The sequence below is a fragment of the Nelumbo nucifera genome, chromosome 4 (assembly GCF_055504915.1).
Source record: "Nelumbo nucifera cultivar China Antique chromosome 4, China Antique-T2T, whole genome shotgun sequence".
Classification (NCBI taxonomy): Eukaryota; Viridiplantae; Streptophyta; class Magnoliopsida; order Proteales; family Nelumbonaceae; genus Nelumbo; species Nelumbo nucifera.
The window spans coordinates 35,672,016-35,680,467 of NC_142652.1; positions in this window are offsets into that span (position 1 = coordinate 35,672,016).

The following is an 8,452-nucleotide window of genomic DNA, read 5'->3' on the forward strand; positions in this document are numbered from 1 at the left end:
GGTTCATATAACACCAAAAACCACTTCCAAAAAATCACTCCCAAACAGGCAATTAGGCTTCATGGCCATTTGGAAGGGCTTTCATCTAATGGCTCCTTAGTTTTGTAAGGTAGGGCCCGAATATGCTATATGTCGTAGAAAAAACAAAAAGCCCGAATTTGCTATATTTGGTAGAAAAAACAAAAATCTTCTGAGTATACTTATTTTAGTTACTTCTTGAAAACAACTAAAGGAAAGCATATCAACATCTTGAATTCGGATTCAGATCCAAATTCGGATTAAAAACTCTAATTCGGATGGATTCCCCACATGTACATCCCCGTGTATTTGGCGCGCTTTACGGGGAGCCCATCCCAACTCCAATCTCTCACCTAAAAACAAGAAAGCAGCTCAATCAGAGCAATTTGTTTATTATGTTTTGGAGCTTAAAAGCAATTTGACTTTTGATTATTTTGTTTTGAGAAGTAATTCTTACCAAAAGCTCATTTTGTTTTCACATTTAAACTCCAAAAGTAAGAAATTATCCAAATGGAGCTTAAATTAGAGCATTTGTATTCTTTAGTTTTTTTTTTTTTTTTATTCGGCAAACAATAAGTTAGTGTCAAAGGGTTTTGAAATGTCGTAGGGTGACTGGAGCTGTATATGATCTAATAAATTCAATTGATAATCCTTATCTCCACTACTTGAATTTAACTACACGAAATCCCATTTGGGAAAAGTAGAATTCCTCAAGGCTCAAGAGTTTTATTATCCATTAATTTATGAATTCATGAAGGTATCAACTGAGCCGTCTCTACCTGGTTGTACCGTAGACTTTGAGATCAATTCCTGCCTTCACTCAAATACTCAAAAAATAAAAAATCATGTCTAATAAGTGAAGTGATTTTAATACTTTATAATAAAACCATTTTAGTCTCTCTCTGCTTTTTACATTTTCCACATATGTTGAGTATTTCTTTCATAGAGTTATCCACAAGATTTGTAAATGGCTTAGATCACCAAGCAATCTGGCCCATCTTTAGAAAATTCAGACCCATCATAAAATGATTTTGTGTGGTTTAAAAGGTGGATAGAGATGTATTTCCAACAACGTCCATATATTGATAAAAATGCCCCTCATCAATTTTAATGGGAAAATCTGTTATTGAATTAAGAACACTGAACAATTTGCATGTTGTTGTTTCTTCTACAACATAATTGCTTAAATTTCAGTAATTAAAAGGTTTTATTAAGGAGTTTCACAAAATTTGTTAAGAATCTGCCTCAAGTTTTTGTTTCTTTCTTATTATTTTATCAAAATTAAACATAAAAACTATAACTTTTATATTGATATTTGGGAAGAAAATTCTGTAGAAAAATCCAACTCTAACCCCTTCTTATTTTTTTAGAATATGATTTCTTATTCAAAAAATAAAAGTCAAATTGGAATTGTTGAAATAGGTACAGAAAAGATTCCAAGCCTGAAATCCCTTAAATGCAGGGAAATTATTTGTATATATAATAGGATTTTTAGGAATAAAATAATCACCGCAATTTCTGGGCTTCATCATTGAGCAATCAAGTAGGTCTCTAGTGGCAGAAATGTTGTTGTCTGACAAAATTTTCAGAAATAGAATTTTTTTACGAGTTTGGATCCTTTGAAAGCAAAAACATTAACGCTATATTTGGTTTGAAGGAAAAAGTGGGAAAAGAAGAGAAAGACAGGAAAATTAATACAAGGTTTGTAAAAATTTTCTTATCATTTCCTTCTTTCTCTTATATTTTACTTCAAACCAAACATAGTCTAAGAGAACGGTTTCTCATTATCACGTCTTGTATAGCACCTTTTGGTTATACTTTTAAAATATTAGCAGAGTATTTGCTTTGAAAAGATCCCATCTTCCTTTTTAATATCCACTTTCAGCTGTTACTAAGAATCACCAAGTCTAGTTGGGACCATTTTAAGTGAAGTTTAGTTGATTATCATCATCATGGAAATTTTAATTTCCTTTATCTAATTGTAATTGCATTGCAGCTATTTTTGTTTTACTCTATAAATGGTTTTTTTTTAAATTCATTTCTGAAAAACCATCCCCTAACTTTGGTTTCTATTCAACCAAATAGGGGAAATTAAAGAAATATGGAAATGTAAATCTTTCTAACACTAGGCTACAATTATAAATGGCTGACAAGAAATCAATTACTGGGATTAAAGAATGCATCAGACCATTGGACAACAAGAGCAGGTACAACTACCTACTTGTTGGGTCTTCCAAAGGCAGTCTTAATAACAGGACTAAAGTAATAAATACTTGCTTGGTGGTTTCTGGTTTCACTGATTTGTCTTTTTTTTTTTTTTCAATAGGACCCACAAATCGAATGGTCAGTTTGATAAAGTTAAGCCCACATTGTGTGGAATTAATTATAACTGATTTTGTCTTTTTATCTTTTTTGGTGGGATGCGGGGGAGGGGGTAGATTTTGAAAAAACAGGCGTCGTTTCAGTTTTTCTGAAAATAAATCTTTTTTAAATTGAAAACTTAGAAATAGAAAAAAAAAATGGAAGAATAAATCGTTTTTTTTTTCTGTTTTAGGTGGTGTTTGGTTTCATTATCATTGTCTATGAAAACGGCGTCACATTAGAGCCTCATCAGATTTTTTTAGAAAATGGAAGAAAATGTATTGGTATATACTGTTTATTTAGCCATTTTCTCAAAAAAAATGAAAAAGAATTTTTCCGTTTCTCAAAAATAACCATCTCAGAAAACATAATTTGTCACCTTATTTTTCTTTTCAAAATGTTTTCAAGTATAATGGCAGACGGCTTTGGCATGGCACCATTTTCTTAGAAAACAGCAATGGAACTAGCGTGTTAATTGGACAGGATTTGGTCCAATCCGATCCAGTCCAATGTGAATCCATTATAAATGGATTAGGTCCAATCCAATCCAATGAATGTTTTGAACCAATTTGGGCCAGTCCAATTCAATGTTTAGACTGTCCAATCTATTCAAATTCATTTTGATTTAGATTGGTTTCAATCCAAACTTGGTCTATTGACACATATATTCTTATCTTATATCAACGGATCAGATATTAGCTTAATCCAACCTAATCCAATATAAATTTATTACGGACAGATCAGGTCCAATCCAATCTAATAAATATTTTGGATCAGATTGGTCTAATCTAATATGTCTTATCGGTCCATCCAATTCGTCCAAATTGATTTGAGACTGGACAGGGTCCAATCTAAAACCGGTCCATTGACACCCTTAAATGGAACCAAACAAACTATGCATTGCCATCTCCTAATAAAACGGCACACCATAGCGCTGCCACTTTCGAAAAAACACAATCACCTTAATAAACAAATTCTATTAAAAATGAAAAATAACCCCCTAATAAAAAAACACCCGAAAGTGTCCTTCTAGATTCTCTAACTTTGAAACACATAAATTAGTCATTGGAACTACAACCCCAACTTCATCGCTCCCACCAATAAATAATTAAATAAAATAAATATGAAATTCATTATATATTTCCTCCAATACCCTACCAACTGATCACATGATACACATTGACCGCAAGTAAGGCTGGTTTGCATTGAGCCACTGACCCTACTGGCTTACCCAACCCGACTTACACTAAATTCAGAATTATTTAAACCTGACCAAGGCCGACCCACAACAGACTTGACTCGGCCAAACCCGTTACAAAGGGCCGGTTGCCATGAAGTTTCTTCCACGGCACATCATGCAATGTAATATGCATCAAATTTTCTCGTTTTGCTGCTGAATGGTGACAAATGGTTGTTAGTTCGAGATAAATCTTTTCTCAACCAGAAGATAAAAAATGTTATCCAATTGAGACCAATAGAGAGAAAAAAAAAAAAAAAAAGAAAAGAAAAGAAAAAGTTTACTGTCGCCTCATTGGAAGGGAATAGGCCGGTTCGCCCTATGCTTTGAACTGGTCGACTCACGTGGAGTGGAAAGAAAACGCGGCAGCGCCCGCCCATAGAGATTGTTTAATTAACCTGGACGTCTGATGTATTCTTCTTCAACTCGTCATCAGCAACTCATTAAAATAAAAACCAAAATACCAAACAGTCTACAAGCAAATAATGAATTGGGTTGGGTAGAAGAGGAGTCCTTTTGTTCTATTTGTTGCCATCCATGTGAACACTTGCGAAAAATATGACATCAATTTGGACATAACTACCATAACAACTATAACCACCACGTGTCAACTTGCGAGGTCATTGCATTATTGATCTCAACTTAATGGTCGGTTAGAGATACTGAAAAATAATCAATTAATTACTTTGATATCATCTGATACCATGTTGAAAGATAAAAGTAATTGAACGAATGATAATTCTATACAATGGGTAATGGAGTGGGCTTAAAACTTCTCGAGGGACCCCGATTTGAAGCAAAAATCCTTTTTTCTATCATGTAATCCCACTCAGATCCTACTGTGTAAAAAAACAAGAAAATTATTTTAGTGATTGGGATGTGTGATTTTGAAATTACTAGAGTCTAGAGCATTGCTTGAGAGCCACACGTTACTTGTAGTTAGCTTTACATGTGGAGCGCCGTAAGATGCTTTCGGAAGTAATCAATTAATTAACCATGACTTGTCAAGTCTCCTCCAATATTTCTACAAATCCCACGGTACCACAGTTCCCACGGCGCTGACAAACCGAAAACACAATACAGTTGCTTTAAGAGTGAACTAACAACATTGAAAGACTCATTCTTCAATCTTTCCGTTATTTATATGAACAAACAAGGCTTAGCCTTTGGCTTTTCGGCCGCAAAAAAGAGTGCAATTCAAGGATTTTGCATTGTTCCAACAATGACTGATTCTCGTTCTTCCTTTTCCTTCATCTACTTGGTTATCATGTTGAGATGGATCATCCGTCATCGTGGTTGTTGTTGACCCACAAGGCCACAAATGGATTGATTGATGAATCAGTGGGCTAATTAATTTTTCTTGGGAACAGTAGGGACAAGCTAGGATAAAATGATGAAACGAAATTTATGGTGGATGTGGGAGTTGAGCTTATCGATGACGAGGAGCTAGCCTTGCATTCACACCTGTGTCTTCTTCTGAGATGGTACCATTTTTATCAGAAAGCGAAGCATGTGGGGTGCGTTGGGCCATGCAGGAAGACTTGAGCCATGTCAACTCATGGTTGCGGGAGGTGGACGTCAGAAATGAGAAACCTATCGTTTCGGGTTCGTTCTGAGTATAGATAATAGATAGGGGAGTGAAAGCAAGGATATGTGGATAAGATTAAATAAAATAAATTTTAATTTTGTGGAATATTAACAGAATTTTATATGAGGGCTTCAAATCCATGTTCCCAATACAGTCGGTTTTGCTTTTGGCCTTTTGTTTTTGGTTTTAGGAAGAAAGTTCCGCCTGCCATGTCTTTTTGTTCTTGTTCTTGGCCTGGTGTGGCCGACTAATTACCTAAGTGGAATGGGACGTCCTTGGATGAATAATAAAATATCTTGGATGGACGGGGGCTGGCCTGGTCCCAACTCCCATCACCACTCTCACTTGTCAGAAAACTTGGATCAGAGGTTTGCTATATATGAATTTGTCCATCAGTTTACTTAATTGCATGTGGCAACACAGTTAAGAGTTAGGAGGACGAAATCAATCACTTCTCTCCGCCTCAGGCAGAGGCGTATGGTGTAGAGACAATGTCACAAGGCAGGGGCTTGGCCTAGACAGAGAGGCAGGCGCCTGGACTAGGTGGATTGATGGGATAATACATGGGCATCTAGCCTTGGGCAAGGCAGGTGCCGGGCACAGGTAAGTATGTACCAACCAGGGCTACTGCATGGCGTGGGCAATGGTAGGCGCTAGTAGGCCTCGATCGGGCCCGACAAGGCCAACATGCATGCACAATGCCATAGTGTCACGGGGGTAGTTCTACAGCGGAAGAAACCCGTGCGGCGTCCTGGCCAAGGCAGGACAGGACAAGCCTTTATGTGCTTAGAGGCTAGGAGTTGCCCGATGGGATGGCTCCACCAAAGTCAGTAGCACTGGATCATGACCTCAAGTCCAATGGCCGGGGCACTCTCCTGGCTCAGACCGGTCCATGGGAGGCGCCACTTACATGCTAAAGGGGGACAACCATCATGGAAGGCGACCATGCGCCGATGAGGTGACTTGGCACCGTTGTGAAGGGTCTCCTGTATGCCGATGATGACAGGCACCCGTGTGCCATGATGATAGGCAACCGCTTGGGTCGGAACACACCCATGCGCTAAGGGCAACGGGATAGCTCAATCAGCTTGGGCAAGGGGCTAGCGAAGTGAAGGGACATGCTTGAGCCAGGCCTGCATGCCAAGCCTCCCTTGAGTATCGGTAGCGCAGTGTCGGTCCAACACTGTCCCCATGAGCAAGTGTGCGCCCATGAGGAACCCTGGTAGCCATGCTAGCCGTTAACCAGGGCCGCCCTGCAAGGGGATGAAGGTCTAGGAGTGCCAAGGTTAGGCGCCCAAGGAGGTCGACCACCCCTCCTCAAAGAGTACGTTAAGCTTTTGGTGGTCTGCCTGAAGATGACATCAGTTCTCCCAAAAATCTTACAGGCGAAAATGACGGGCATGTCCCTAACGTAAGCCTACCAAGCGTAGGCAAGGCTAAGCCTGCTTTGAACCGTAACAGGCTCCCCCACTCAATCCATTGTCGTCCTCGACAATGGGTCTTCCTCGTGAATGGGCGTCTGTGTCCCGCGCCATCCACTTCCTTGCCAGTTCCAGGGCTCGTCTGGCTAGCCCGGGTCTTGCCTATGTTGGTGTCCATTTCTGGGGACGGAACCATTTCACCATGCCGGCCTGCCTAGACTTCACCCCCAGTGTCGAGGTTACTCAAACCGCACAATGGCTATGCCATTGAACTGTGAAAGAAGGGCCCTCGAAGAAATGTGTGTGGTGCTTCGCGGAGGTCCGCCCCATGTATCATCTTACCTCAAGGCTCAACCGTCTTCTTGGTAGCTTTTCAGTGATGCTATCGAACACGTTGATAGGTCTACTCCTGCTGTTGGCGATGGATTTTGGGTGTACCCTTTCACCATGCTGGCCTGCGGTCTTCACCACGCCCTGCGCGGGTTACTCAAACCTAGTCATGGCTTATGCTCTCACGGTCCTCGAAACTACGCTTCACCTCACTGGTTCGGGCTACATGTTCGCTCCGAGGGGGCCCCACGCTGCTGCCTCAAGGAGATCTGACTGCTTCAAACGCGAGTGTGGCAACTTTTACCCATGAGTTGCCGAACATGCACTCGCCTTGTGATAAGCTTCTGCTACTGCAAGTGTTCAACCTGAAAACTGAGCATGTCCACCTGATGCTTTGCCGGTGTAGGGCCGCCATGCTCCAACGGCTAGCGTAACCGCATTCCTAACAAGGCCCACGCGTCTGCCCCCGCAGGAGGACTACAACCAATGCGTCTGCACCCGCAAGGGAAGCTGTTTTAGGGTCATTGGAATGGGAACGCGAACATTGAATGGCCTCTTCGTAGGCCTGATAGACAATCTGCTCGGGTAGTGTACCCACATTCCTATCAAGGCTCACGCGTCTGCCACCGCATGAGGACAACGACCATCGCGTCTGCAACCGCGAGGGAAGTTGTTTTAATGTCATTGGAAAGGGGACACGAACTATGAAATGGCCTCTTGCCAGGCCTGATCTGAATTCTGCTCGATCCTGGGTGGAGGTGACTAGGGACCGCACCCCACAAAATGCTGCTTGTCGAAATGACCGCTTCAACTGGCTCTGGGCTAATCTGCTGAAAACCAACTGCTGTTGCAATTAGCCAACTTGCTCTGATACCAACTGTCACGGGGGTAGTTCTACAGCGGAAGAAACCCGTGCGGCATCCTGGCCAAGGCAGGACAGGACAAGCCTTTATGTGCTTAGAGGCTAGGAGTTGCCCGATGGGATGGCTCCACCAAAGTCAGTAGCACTGGATCATGACCTCAAGTCCAATGGTTGGGGCACTCTCTTGGCTCAGACCGGTCCATGGGAGGTGCCACTTACGTGCTAAAGGGGGACAACCATCATGGAAGGCGACCATGCGCCGATGAGGTGACTTGGCACCGTTGTGAAGGGTCTCCTGTATGCCGATGATGACAGGCACCTGTGTGCCCTGATGATAGGCAACCGCTTGGGTCGGAACACACCCGTGCGCTATGGGCAACGAGATAGCTCAATCAGCTTGGGCAAGGGGCTGGCGAAGTAAAGGGACATGCTTGAGCCAGGCCTACATGCCAAGCCTCCCTTGAGTATCGGTAGCGCAGTGCCGGTCCAACACTGTCCCCATGAGCAAGTGTGCGCCCATGAGGAACCCTGGTAGCCATGCTAGCCGTTAACCAGGGCCGCCCCGCAAGGGGATGAAGGTCTAGGAGTGCCAAGGTTAGGCACCCAAGGAGGTCGACCACCCCTCCTCAAAGAGT